Source organism: Phocoena sinus, chromosome 7 (genome assembly GCF_008692025.1).
Source record: "Phocoena sinus isolate mPhoSin1 chromosome 7, mPhoSin1.pri, whole genome shotgun sequence".
Classification (NCBI taxonomy): Eukaryota; Metazoa; Chordata; class Mammalia; order Artiodactyla; family Phocoenidae; genus Phocoena; species Phocoena sinus.
The window spans coordinates 79791432-79805676 of record NC_045769.1 but is presented as its reverse complement, the minus strand read 5'-3'; the positions used below and the strand labels follow the sequence as shown (position 1 = coordinate 79805676).

General features: G+C 38.2%; 1 protein-coding gene across 1 annotated transcript in view; it reads right to left on the bottom strand.

The window, feature by feature from the left end:
* The window catches only part of NEB (nebulin), a 277224-nt gene that overhangs the window by 256641 nt on the left and 6338 nt on the right, over nucleotides 1-14245 (bottom strand). Inside the window, 1 exon segment of the mRNA XM_032636744.1 lies at nucleotides 7425-7517. The gene's annotated coding sequence lies outside the window, so the exon portion shown is untranslated.

Sequence of the window (14245 nt, the reverse complement as noted above, 5' to 3'; positions counted from 1 at the left end):
AAACATTTTCAGCAATATTTGTAATAGAGGAATTTTTGCAATAGGAGAAAGTAAACAATTTAAATGCCCATTGATAAGAAATTGGGGTAATAAACTGAGGTACATCTAACATGGAATATTCAGAGCTGTTAAGTCAAATGAGGTAGCTCTACATGGGTAAATATAAAAAGATATCTAAGACATATTAAGTGAAAAGCACAAGGTGTGGAAATGTGTATATGAACTTATGTATGTAAAAAATTATATATGCTTGTATGGTCACAAAAGTTTCTGCAAGAAGACACAAAGTATTAGCAGTAGTTACCATTTATTTGAAAATTAAAAAATGCAAAGGCAATACTGTATTTTATCTCTGGATACATGCATATATAGCAAGTAGAAAATACACTGGAGCTCAGACATAATATAGTTTAAGAGGGAAAGAGAAATGAAACTGGCAAGGGCCCCTTAAGAACTTAAAAATATATTTTAATATTTTGTTTCATTATAAGTATTTGAAGGGGAGAAAAACAAATTAAAAAAAAGACTCATTTGACTCAAAACACCCGTTAACCTTTATAAAATCTTTTAAAATAATCAGTGAGACAATGATGACTCATTTTTTATTTTTAATGTGAAAGCCTGTAGCGAGTATGGATTAACATTTCCTTGGAGAAATTGGATCTACTTGGTAGAACGTTCTTGTGCTAATCTTCTTTGTTTACCAGATTTTTCTATTAATATAGTCTGAAATGAACAGTTGTGCTTTCATGGCGTGTTTCTGTTTGTTGTCAAACACAGCTGATATTTTATCAAATTAGCAGCTTTCTTTGTGCTGGGGAAAGAGTCTTACCTTCCTCACCCCACTAAGGAAACCTCTCACCAAAATTATTGGACCTTTTGTAAATCATGGATCTCCAACAAAATATTACTGGCAGATATTATTTGAAACTTGCAAAGAACGGGTCTTCAGTTTTAGGAGAAGTCAACATGTTAGAACTGTTCACTCTGGACTGTGGGCTGGGTTCTCAGATCTGGGCTGCTGAATTCTCAAATATCCATAAACGTGCTCCTGCTTACAGATCTCCACTGACGCCTTTGGGAACTCTGTGCAAAACGATTCAGAATCCACTACCCAGATTGCTCTGTAAGAGCAAAGAGGTGGGCTCAGTGACTTGGCACTAATTGCCCTATTGTCCCTCTGATTCAGGAACTCACAGTGACAAGAGATGATAATGGCATTGAGCGATGAAACGTAACATGGGTGGGAAACATTTCTTGCTTTGGATACCAGTAAGTGGCTTACCTCTTTATACTACGCACATTTTACTCTCAGAGTATTACAACTGAGTTTTAAATATACATAATGGATTTTTCTCCCAAGCACTGTGCCATGGATGCAGTGGTGAATATTATCTAGTGAGACGCTCTCATCTAAAAGTCACTTTTTTAGGAGACAATTTCCTACCCAGAAAACTGGTTAAAACTCTTCAGTAGACAGCCTAACTGGCTGGTTCTAACTTCCTAACTGGAAGCATGCTTGGCCACAAATTAGCCAAAGGAAGTTTTAATCAAAAGAAGAAAAATCACCAAAAAAAAATCAGCATTACATACTATGTTACCAACAAACCCCAGAAACAGTATGTTTCTGCAAGATCTCTGATGGTGTCTGGATGGATTCCATTCTGAGATACTCCGCTGGCAGAGAACTTTCCGGCAAAGCCTGCTGTCCACTGTCCTCCCACCCAGACAGCAAGCCTGTTGTTCTGCTGTCCTCTCTGCACTCGCTCTGTGGCATCTGGAAGGCAAGGGCTTTTGCACAGATGTCCATCTTGCTCCTCTTCCAGTAGCCTTACTCATCCATTAGGGCACGCTAGGTCTCCCTGTTGTTCCAGATGTTAGCGGGTGAATGAAGCCTCAGGTATACTGTTGACTTGGCCAGTAGGTACAGCTCCTCTCTGCAGCTCTCAAAATGAGCCTTTCTTCATCTGAAGCTTTGCATTACTTTTATCATGTAAGCTACCACATATGAAGCCCTAGTATGCTCTAGACCTCACTGTCCAGTACAGACCTCACTGTCCAGTATGCTCTAGACCTCACTGTCCAAGAGTCACATGTGGCTACTGAGCACCTGAAATGTGGCTAGGTCAAACTGAGATGCGATGACAGTGTAAAATACACAATGGATTTTTAAGACTTAGTACAAAAAAATGTAAAATTTCTCATTAATAATTTTTATGTTGACTACGTGCTGGAATGATAAGATTTTGGATATACTGGGTAAATAAAATACACTATTAAAATTAATTTTACTGTTTCTTTTACATGTAACCACCGAACAATTTAAAATTACATATGTGGCCCACATTATACTTCTATTGAATGGTGTTACTCTGGATGCACGTTCATTCATCTATCCATCCTTCAAATATCTGAGTGCCTATACTAGGGTTCAGGCACTAAGGCAGGTGCTAGAGGCATGGTGGGGTTTGTGAAGTACTCAAAGCCTTTGCCCTCATGGAGACAGATAGTAAATAAGCAAGCAAAAAGATGAATAATCACAAATCTGGGTAAGTGTGATGAAGAAACAGCCAGAGTATCACAATAGATAATAGCAAGGGTCAGAGGGCGAGACCTATTTACCTAGAGTGGCCAGGGAAGATCGCACCAAGAAGGTGACACTGGTGTTGAGACCGGAGTGGGATGAGCCAGACACGTGAAGAGGATGAGGAGGACTTCAGAAGACAGAAGGGTGTGTACGGACCCTGAGGGTCCTGGAGCACTGTCGGTGAAGGGCGCCATTGGACACCACACAAGGTGGCTCATGGAAACATGCAGGCCTAATAGGTCAAGATAAGGAGTTTGGATTTTATCCAGGGGGAAGCCAAAGAAAAGATTTAAGTAGGGTGGTGGCTTGATCCATTTTATGCTTAAAATACCTTCTTTTGGCAATTGTATGAAGAATGGATTGGAAGTGACAATGGAAGATGCTGTATGTGTAAGAGGCACTTGCAGTAGTCCAGGTTAGAGGGGGTGGTAGCTTATTCTAAGGTGGTGGCAGTACAAAGTACTCAGTGTATTTCACTTGTCCCCAAGTCCTCCAGGTTTTTGGGCTCAAAGGGATACAAAGTCTCCAAAATGCAAATAAATGGATAACTAGGAGAGTCCAGCTCCCTTCCTAATATTTCTGAGGAGCGCCAGAGAGGAAGTTACATTTTCCTGGTGGTTCTTCTCACCACTTGCTCCCAGTCCCTAGACGCAACTCTTGATTCCCTATCGACATCCTGTGGCCTGCCCCAGCCTGCTCTGAACATGACCTTCCACTGATTCCTTAAGGCAGTGTTAATACAAATCTAAGGAAGCTGCAAAGCTTCTCTGAAGACACAGGAAAGGGTAACAAGAAACTGGAGCATCAAAGAAAAAGCAGCCATCACTTTATTATCTACTATGCCCGTTGGGAAGAGCGCTCTGGGCTTATTCCCCCATTGCTTTTTCCTCTAGTTCCAGGGTCCAAACTGCTTTCCTTGGGTTTCAGGGAGAAAATTTGAAAGTCTCACTGCTTCTTTACTCAGAGCAAGCTACATTTATACCCACTATATCCCAACCTCTCTGATCCAGTTGGGTCTGTACTTTGCCTCTCAGAAGTAGGTGGCCCATCAATATGCTTTCCTAATCAAAAGGATAAGTTTTCCCCTGTTGAGGACGGTTCATGTGGAAGCAACTGAAATTAGGTTTTTAAATTACATTTTCTTTCCTCCACACTTGTATGATCTCATTTAATTCTCATTACAAAGTAGACATTATTCCGATTTTCCAAAGAGAAGTGAAGCTAAAAGAGGTGGCTCAGAGGTTAATTTGCTCCAAATTACACAGTCAGTAAGGGATGGAGAGATGAGTCAAAACTGAATCCAGCTAAAACCCTGGCTGGCCACCACCAGCCTACACCGCCTCCCCTGCAGAGATGGGGCCCAAGGTCAAGGTCAGTTTTCTCCTCAGATCAGGGCCACTTGCTTCCCTCCCTTTTGGAAATCCTTTTTGCCTAGATGTCTAGAAATTCAAGGACACATTTTGTAGAATCTGTGTGTCTTTCCTCAGTGAGCGGAGGAAACAAATTCCCAGAAATGGGCAGAGGGAGGTAAATATGTAGATAAGAGGGCAGGAAAATCAAGAAATTAACACCTCATGGCCTTGACTGTTTTTTCAAAAAATTATGAAGCAAGGTTGTCTGCTGAGCTTGGGGAAAGGAAAGTAAGGAAAATGGTAGAGGAGAGCTGAGCTGTCCACTGAAGTGTTGCAATACCTCATGTGGGCAAGAAGGGGCACCTGCTGTGGGTGGAGTTAGGTGCTTCAGGAGACACTCTACAAAATGGGATTCCTGTCTGTTACTCAGCTATTAACACATCCACCATATCAGGGTAAAGGCAATTCCACTGTACTCTAAGACAAAAATCTCACCCTGACCAATGGAATGACATTTTAATACCAAGCACTTTGGAAAGTTCCTGGGGTTAGCAAGGGGTCTGGGGATTAGCTATTCAAAATTAGCTACGTTGCCATTTTGAATAGGAAATCCTCTCAGAAATGCCTCTCATATCATATCCTACAGGCAGCTGTGTCAAAGTCTGCTCTTCAACTCTGAGACCTTCCCCTTTCCTAAAATTTTTCCTTGAGTCTCAAGAGGGCTCTTTTGAAAAGTGCATCTTCATATTATCAGGTCCCAGATTCTTATTTAGAAGTAGGAGTTTTCTAATATAAATTCTCTTGAACCTCTCTTGAACTCTTCCCCAAATCCTCTGCATGGAGTTGTTGGGCCAGTGCCTGTCATAGACACCATGAGAACTGGACCACAGCCTTTGGAGGAAATGGCACCATTATCTTAAATGAGAGGAAAACTTTCCTTTTGGAGACTACCCCCAACATTGAATCTTGGCTTGGCTTTTGCAAAACCATACCCAAAACGTTTCATTTTAGAAAAAATTCACATTAGCATTGTTTGGCATTATTTTCATTCTCCCTCCTCTCCCTATACCTGTTGTCTTCATTTCTGTTGCATGTGAACTTGTTCTCACCATGAGACAGCTCAGCTGAGAACATTAATTCAAATAAACATGTCAATGTCACTCTAAAATAATGAGTCCCATGCTAGTACACTATGTTGACATGTACCACTTAGGAAATGTTGTATTCTGGGGAGTAGGGGCAGAATATGGTTGTTGTGATTGAATAAATACATGTGTGTCCTTAGTTTAGCCTTATTTACAATAAAATCCAAAATTTCCCCCATGGTTACAAGGCCATAGGTAGTATGACCTTTCACTATCTCAGACCTCATCTCCCGTCCAAACCTTGTGGATTCTACATCCTACAAAATATTTTGAATACGCAAGTTTTCCTTTGAATCTAAAGCCCCTTTAGCCACGTCTTTTGGCTCACCTTATCACAGCTCTGCAATGCAACCCACTTATACTGCACTACTTTTGTTCTCCTTATCATACTTTTATATCTCCTTATCTTTCACATGTTTTCTCTGCCTCAAATCATTTCCTCTTCTTCACCTGGTTAACTTTCACTCTTCTTTTAAGACACAGCTCAAATGCCACTCTCTCCCCAAAGCCTTCCTTGACCTGTCCCCCAGTCTGAGTTAACTGAGTTAAATGTATTCTTTACTGCCATACTGTAATCATTTGTCAACTTGTCCAAATGCCCTACATGACAGAGAGAGTTGTTGTCTACCAAATCCCACTCATTGATTGTGATACAGTGGTGACCAGGAAGTGGCTCTCCAGCCGGGGACTGTATTTCCCAGCCTCCCTTGGATCTTGTGGTGGCCACGTGACCAGCTCTTGCCCATGGAATATGATCAGAAGTCAGGCATGCCACTTTTAGGGCTGAGGCCTTTAAGAAGGAGACATATCTCCTCCATGCTCTGTCCCCTTCTTCAGCCTTGATGCCGTTAACAGCAAGGCCTTGGGGATGGTAGAGTCCCAAGACGGAAGGACCTGGCCATCAAATTGGAACACCTGCCTTGGACAATTACGGGAGAAATAAACAACTTCAAGGAATCTCTGACTTATTTTGGTTTACAGGTAAATAGGTAAATCTGTAGAAAACCAGCCAGTTGAATTCAGTAGCATCTGATCATTTTATAGGATTTTTGGTTCAACAGACTTATTTAGGTGGTTCCAGTATTTGAAGGAGGAAAGGATAAACATCTGGACAACTAGAAAAATCTCCGAATACATGTTAAAGTTCAACTCAGAGCTGTTTCTATCCACTTACTTTTCAAACAATACCTTAGAATTAATTTTAATACCATTTTTGTTGAGTGGACTGAGAATTCAAGAAGTATATGCATACAGAACATTATTAATTTAAATGTATAATCACTAGCAAACATCTCTGAAATGTTGTCATTGTTCTGATAAATCTATCTTTTAAAAATACTTGGTATACTAGTACTTTTGTGATAATGTAACTGATTAGTATTAAATAACTTGAGCAGTAATTTTGAAAGAACAGACTTGAGGAAGGAATAAAGTTTTGAGTTTAAACCAGGAGAACTTTCCAAATGTTTGTTTGAAGTTGGAAAGAAGGAAAGAAACACAGATACTGGCAACAAAGGTTGAAGGGAGAGAGGGAAGGGAAAAGGAGAGGCCATTCTATGTAAGGACGTTGTTACTTGAAGGACCAAGAGAAGATCAATGGTAATGAAATTTGAGAAAATGGAAAAAGGAAGCAAGAGGTGGGTAGTAGGGAAGATGAATTTTTCTGACATACACATCACATTTCAGACATCTGAACAATCACACAGGCAACATATGTCTGTAGGCAACGTGAGTCTCAATAAAAAGCAAATGGTCAGGGATGGAGAGGGAGGTTTGGTAATACCTTGAATGACTTGGAATAGCAGAGTGGTGGTGTGTCTTGAGGAATTCCCACAATATAGGGTGAAAGAGGAGTCAGTAGGCACAAATATGAAAAAAATACATCCCAAAGAGGAACCAAGCTATGTGACTGACACCTAATAAAAGAGAGAGATGCTCTGGCACAGACTTATTTCTCATGAGTCTTGGGCCAGAAATCTTACAACCAGAAGCAGAAATACTTACATGTCTAATGTTATGTTTCTAACACTGCCCAAGCTAACTGTTCATAAATCTTCCCCACGAGATTAAGCAACCTGGGAACATACGTGGTTTCATTCTCTACATCCCTGACCCCTAGCACCATCTCTAAGACATGGTAGGTATTCAGGTATCTGTTGAATTTTATTTTGCTATTGTATATAGAAGCTGAAAGATACATTTTTGGACACTAGAGAAGAGGAGTGAGGAGATACACATGGTGTCAAAAAATCACTTGTAGCTAAAATATTGTCCTAGGAAAACTAGCTATGCACTTAATGGATTTTTGGTCAGGTTATTGGTCCACTGAATGCTACTCACTTGTATTTCCTTTGAGCCAAGGAGGGTGGGAACTCTGACTCCTTGCTTTCATGCTGTTGGGACTCGTGCACTTATATGCTTGTCAGCCTTGCACTGCAAGGGAACAAATAACTAATAAATATCCCTGAAACACATTTCTTAAATGTCTTAGATGAAATTACCAATGTAGGTTTAAATTCCAGACATGTATATAATTTTTTCTTCCAAGGTCTCCCGCCAAAGAACTTTTCCAAAAAGCAAAATTCTTAACGCTGTCCACCCTTTCCTGAATTCCTAACGTGGGCTATGCAAGCTGGTATGGTTACACTTTGAAGACACAAAAACATTAAAAAGAAAAAACAGCACAAGGTTTCCTTTGACTTTAGTGAGTAGACTTCCAGCTCATTTCCTTTAAAACACTGCCCCTGAACTGCAAATTACTTCATGGTCTTTTTTTAAGTGCACTCTCCTCCTAGACTGACAGAGCCAGCTGCAGCATTGTACTGTCTATGGAAATGATATCCTCAGCACTCTGTCCTTGAATACGACCACAATCATTACATGTGGCTCCTTTTCACACAGCAGGAACGGAATATATGCTTGTTTACAGCAACGGTACCCAGAAAGTCATCACGTTGGCACTCTTGTCGGCAGCTTAAAGTCAAAAGAAAGTTTAGCATGAATTACCTGAATCCTCTTTTAAAGTAAGAGTCATTTTACTTTTAATACATTACTAATGTTTAAAGTGTTAGCTTGTTTTCTAACATTCAAATTCAGCACATTAATTATAATTAATTTTGATAAGTCAGCTGAAAATTATATTTGCTTATAGTCATTATTCACTAGATATATTTATATTTCCTATATTTCTCTGTTCCAACTTTATATCAAAAGTATAACATACTGTTTAATTGTAATTATTTGATACTAATTACAGAAATTTAATCTAATAATTAAATTATTAAATAAAAATAAAAGAATAGTTACAACTAAGTCATTTTTATACCTTCCCACAATCCCGTTCCTTACAGAGAGCCACTGTTACCCATTTGGTATAATTCCCTTATATATCAACTTTGCTTTTTCATAGAGGGACTCTTAAATGTATTCATTTTAAGGGGTAGCAAATAATTTTGTCTGAATCAAATGAATTTGTTGTTTAATCAAATGATAATATAAGAATAAAACATTTGAGAGCCATACTCACCATGAAAAATGTTGTATAAACATCTTTTATTAAAGTAATGTTCTCACCTGGCAAATATTAGTGAAGCAATCCATTAAACTATAAATAATTTTAATGTGGCTCTCATTTATCAAGTACAGAAAACAAGCAGGCAACTTAATAATGTGAAAAAAATTTATATTTTCTTAAAAACTGACTACCATTCTCTCTCTCAAATACATCCTATTTTTATTAAAATGAAGCCAAAATGCTAACACTATTTATATGTACAAAAAGACCATTAAACATTTAAAATTTATTTCTATCTTTAGTAAATCCATCTTTCCCATTTTTTGTCAATTATTATTTTCCTATTTTCAAAAAGGGAACACATTTTTAAAAATTCTAAATAAATGTAAAATTTTAATTAAATTTGATACTAACTAATTAAATTTTAATTATACTGCTCCCCCTTTTTTCCACCCAGTAAATGTGGGAACTTACAGAAAATGGACAGAAATAAAACAACAATTTTATCTGTTTTTGTTTTACATGGGGTTTCACAGAATATCACTTAAGAAAAAGGGGTTTTGCAAATGAGGAAGTTGAGGTCTTAAAGCACTGGAAGTGCGTACACGGCAGATCTAAGTTTATCACTCAGGTTGTCTCCCAGCCTAGTGTTTGGTTTACTATACCAGCCTGCTTATATGAAGAGTTCTTGAACCCTGCACAGGAAATAATACCTCTTTTTTCTAATTCTCACTGCATTTTGCTTGTATCTTTTGAAAAATAACCATTTGAATGGATCTTATCCATGGTCAAGAATCCTTCAAAAGCCGTAAAATATCAACAACAAGCTAAAAGAGTAGTTCGTATCTTTATATCCACAATGATTGATGGGAATTCTATCAAAATTAATCAACCTTGCATCTGGAGTTTGCAAATGGTATTGTATCAGTGAATTAATATTTACTAATCACCTTGATCTCTCTTCATAATGCCCCAAATGCAGTTAGACGAAGATAAAACAAACAAAAAAACAGAGTTGCATCTCATTTACTTATAAATTAGAAACATTTTTGTATTTTTCCTACCCCATTAAGATGATTCTTTAAAAACAAACAAAAATGATCCAACACTGGTTTCTAAGTATGAACGTAACGTGCTCAATACAGAATATCTGGCATGTACAAAAGCATAAAGAATCAGAAAAATATCAACCATAATGCTGTCATCTTACAACAACCTGTAATATATACTGTTAGGATACATTTTCTTCCTTTTTTCTATGCTTTTTTCCTAAACATAGTTGAGATCATACTAGATGTAAAAGTTTGTATCCTTTCTTCCCCACTTACCTGTCACATCAGTTATTTCCCCACACTGTTAAAATCTTGTAAAGAAAATTTAATGGCAGCATGTTTCACCTTATAATTTAACAAATCCCTTAATATGTTGGACATTAATGGATGGACACTGGATATATATTTTGAAGGAATTAACACAGGACTTTCAACACTTTTTACCTTTGAATTGTATTCAATGTATGGCTTAAGTAGGGTTCTACAAAAAAGGCAAAATCCTAAAAACAAAGAAAATGTAGGAAATATATTCCAGTAGATAAAAAGCCAATCATGTCCTCTTTACTGATCCTATCACATTAACTAGAAACAGTTTACTGGGGGAAAAAAGGAATAAATATAAAGTCATTATCATCTACTCAGCGTACAAAAAAAATATCCTACAACCATTAGGTATAGTTATTTTCCATCTTCTCCATCACAAAAGTTTTGAACAACAAACCATAAAGAAAGCTTAATATATCCAATTAAAATTTTTAATTCTTCTGAGACCAACTTAAGATACCACACACACACACACACACACACACACACACACACACACACAAAAGGTAAAAAGATTAATGACACATGGCAAAAGATCATTGTACTTTAAAACAACTTTCACAAAGCAGGAGCAAAATGTACAAAGGAGGTAGAAAATTTATATAATACAAATGACCAAAAATCTATGAAGATGTTCAATCTCATACCTCAAACATATCCAGAGAGTAGCTAAGAATTTAAAAGGATGAAACAGTAAGTGTTTGAAATATACAAAGATGTGTTCCTGCAACTTAAAAACTTGTTCATCAAAAGCAATTTTCTTGCGAGAGATAACGGTAAGATGGGAGTTTCAGTCACACTGGGAAAGAGTACAATCTCTATTATTAAAATGAATGTAAACTTCCTCTAAAACAAAGAACCTTTAAAAGAAAAGCAAAAGGACTAGCATTAAAGGCTGCCAGTTGTACACTGACACATTTGCAGGAAAGCATCACCAAGGCAGAAGACCAGTCATCTCTGTTAGATGGTTAGAGATTACTCTTCCCCCACATTAAAAAAACATGAGCTGAGAGTACCTTTTTTAGGTTTTTCCCTTCTGTTCTTCCAAAAAAAGTCTATGATTAGCACATGATGGATACAAGTGGATTAACAAATAAACTTTGCACAATAATTAAAGGCTAAAGATCACAGAAAAGTCGAGGGTAGAGAGAAGCTCTGTGCTGCCCTTTGCTAAGTGAGGGAGAACGAGTCAACGTACAGCACAACCTGAAAACGCCTGGAGAGCAGTGATGGCCTGTGAGGAGCAATGAACAGGTCAACAAATCTTACTATAATATAAAATGTCTTGGGACTTCCCTGGTGGCACAGTGGTTAAGAATCCGCCTGCCATAGCAGGGTACACGGGTTCAAACCCTGGTCCGGGAAGATCCTACTTGCCGTGGAGCAACTAAGCCCATGCGCCACAACTACTGAGCCTGCACTCTAGAGCCCGCAAGCCACAACTACTGAGCCCATATGCCACAACTACTGAAGCCCACGTGCCTAGAGCCCGTGCTCCGCAACAACAGAAGCCACCGCAACGAGAAGCCTGTGCACCGCAACGAAGAGTAGCAGCCAAAAATAAATAAAAAATTTTAAAAAGTGTCTTAATATAGAGATGGTCATGTGCTTGAGTAAGAATTGACCAGGATGTGGGTACTCTTTGGGTAAGACAATTATGCAACATGTCAATAACGCCTTTTAAAAATTCAAACACGTTTACACAGCAATTCAATTTGTAATTTGAATAAAAAATAAATTCAAGTATTAATTGTATTATTTTTAAAGGTGAGAACTAAGGAACAATTTAACAACAGAAGACTGGTTAGATAAATTATGATAATCCAAACAGGCAAACATAATACATCCAGTAAAATAATGTTTCATGTGTAAAAGACGTTTATAGTATATTGTGGAAAAATTACAGAGTTTTTTAGAATTCTGTATTCAAAATATTGACTCAAATATATACCCATTCCAAAGTGTTGATACTGGTTTTATTAGAATGATGAGACAGTGAATGATTTTTTTTTTTTTTTTGCGGTACGCGGGCCTCTCACCGTTGTGGCCTCTCCTGTTGCGGAGCACAGGCTCCGGACGCGCAGGCTCAGCGGCCATGGCTCGTGGGCCTAGCTGCTCCGTGGCATGTGGGATCTTCCCGGACCGGGGCACAAACCCATGTCCCCTGCATCGGCAGGCGGACTCTCAACCACTGCGCCACCAGGGAAGCCCTGAATGATTTTAATTTTCTTCTTGCTTATTATGTCTCTTTTCTGTTTTTCACACAAAGAAATCATGCATTTCTTATGTAATTTTTTTATTTTCATAAACACTTTTATATGCTAAAAAGATAATTATAGGGACTTCCCTGGTGGCGCTGTGGATAAGAATCTGCCTGTCAATGCAGGGGACACAGGTTCGAGCCCTGGTCTGGGAAGATCCCACATGCCTTGGAGCAACTAAGCCCGTGTGCCACAACTACTGTGCCTGCACTCTAGAGCCCACAAGCCACAACTAATGAGCCAGCACACCTAGAGCCCATGCTCCGCAATAAGAGAAGCCACCACAATGAGAAGCCCACGCACCACAACGAAGAGTAGCCCCCGCTAGCCGCAACTAGAGAAAGCCCACGTGCAGCAAGGAAGACCCAATGCAGCCAAAAATAAATAAAATTAAATCTTTAAAAAGAAAGAAAAGATAATTATTAAAATTAAAGGGACAAATGGGGAAGTTTAATGATCAAGGACTAATATATTTAGTATTTAAAGAACTTATTCCATTTACAAGAAAAACACTAAGATTCTAACAATAAATGAACAAAAGAATAATTAAGAGGACATTGAAGCATATAAGAAAAATAGTCTCAATAATCAAATATGTGCTTATCCTTTTATTAGAGTGGAAATTCCCCCACCCAAAATATACAATACTAATAAAACATGGAATAATAGGCATTCTCAAATCCCATCAAACCATTTTCTCTTCTGGGATTCTAGTCAAAAGAAATACTCCTAACTATGAAAACAACTTTCACTGGAAGATGTCAATCACAATGTTCCTTGTAAAATAAAATAATGGAAATACAGTAGAAGATTACTTGGGGATTTGAATACTAGAAGAATTCAAACACTGGATCTGTTTCAAAAAGATTTTGTCCATTTTGATACAGAATGATTTGCTAGAATGTAAGCCATGTAGTGATGCGAATAACTGGTCACTTAGGCAGCCCAACTCATGGGATCCCCCAAAAGTTGGTTCCAGTCATTAGGAACACATTCAAAAGGACTGCCGGAGGCTATTTTACATTGTGAAAATATTCTTTTCATGGGATAAAGTTTATTTAGCACCCAAAAGAGGATATTCCAGATGTGAAAACTAAAAAAAGGAAGGGCATAAAAGATCAAGAAGATGATGACACAGATCTTTTCCCAAAAGAGCTGTCGTACCATTTACTATTTCAATGTCTACAGATAGTAAACCACAAACTCTGCTGCATTCCTGACATTCCTAGATGCCGATTCACACAGATCTCAAAGAAATGAAATTTGTATATATTTATTTGCACTGCATGATGCTTTTAGGCCATTTTTAAGGAAATATGTCTTATTCCTACTAGAAGAACTAGTCAGAAAAATAGTCACCCTGAATTCCTTTTGAAATAAGGCAGAATTAAATAAAAGTTGAGATAAAAATTGAAATAAGAATTAAATGAGGTAGTATGCTACAATCACAGACGTAAGAAAAACTCATTCATGGTGGGGGGCAGGACACAAAAATGTTAATAGTTCATTAATTTGTCTGTCAACACGTATAAACTGAACACCTGTCACATACTAGGCACCGTATTTGGCGCTGAGAGATGTAAACTGGTAAACACAGCAATCGTGGTCACTGTGGTCCTGCAGCTTACATTGCAGAGGGGAGAAAGACCGCTACTCAACAAGCATGCGTGTGGAGGTGCCGTCCCCAGGCATCCGCAACGTTTTTCCTCCGTTTTCTCCAGTTTACTGTCAACCATTCTCATGACTGTTCACTTTAAAAAATATTCACTTTAAACGACTGGACCTTCCTCACATTTTAAGACAAATTAATCACACAAACTGGTCACACTGTTTATCAGGTTCATGTCCAATTCAAGTACCCAGAAGTAAAAGATAGAATGCTATTAGTTGACGGAGTTCCATAAAAAGGTTCCTAGAGAAGATGAGGACAATCGTTTTTTCATTTGCATAATGCAACCGTCACACCTTTCCAATTGCCCTGGCGATCCCAGCCCTGGACAGTTAATAGAG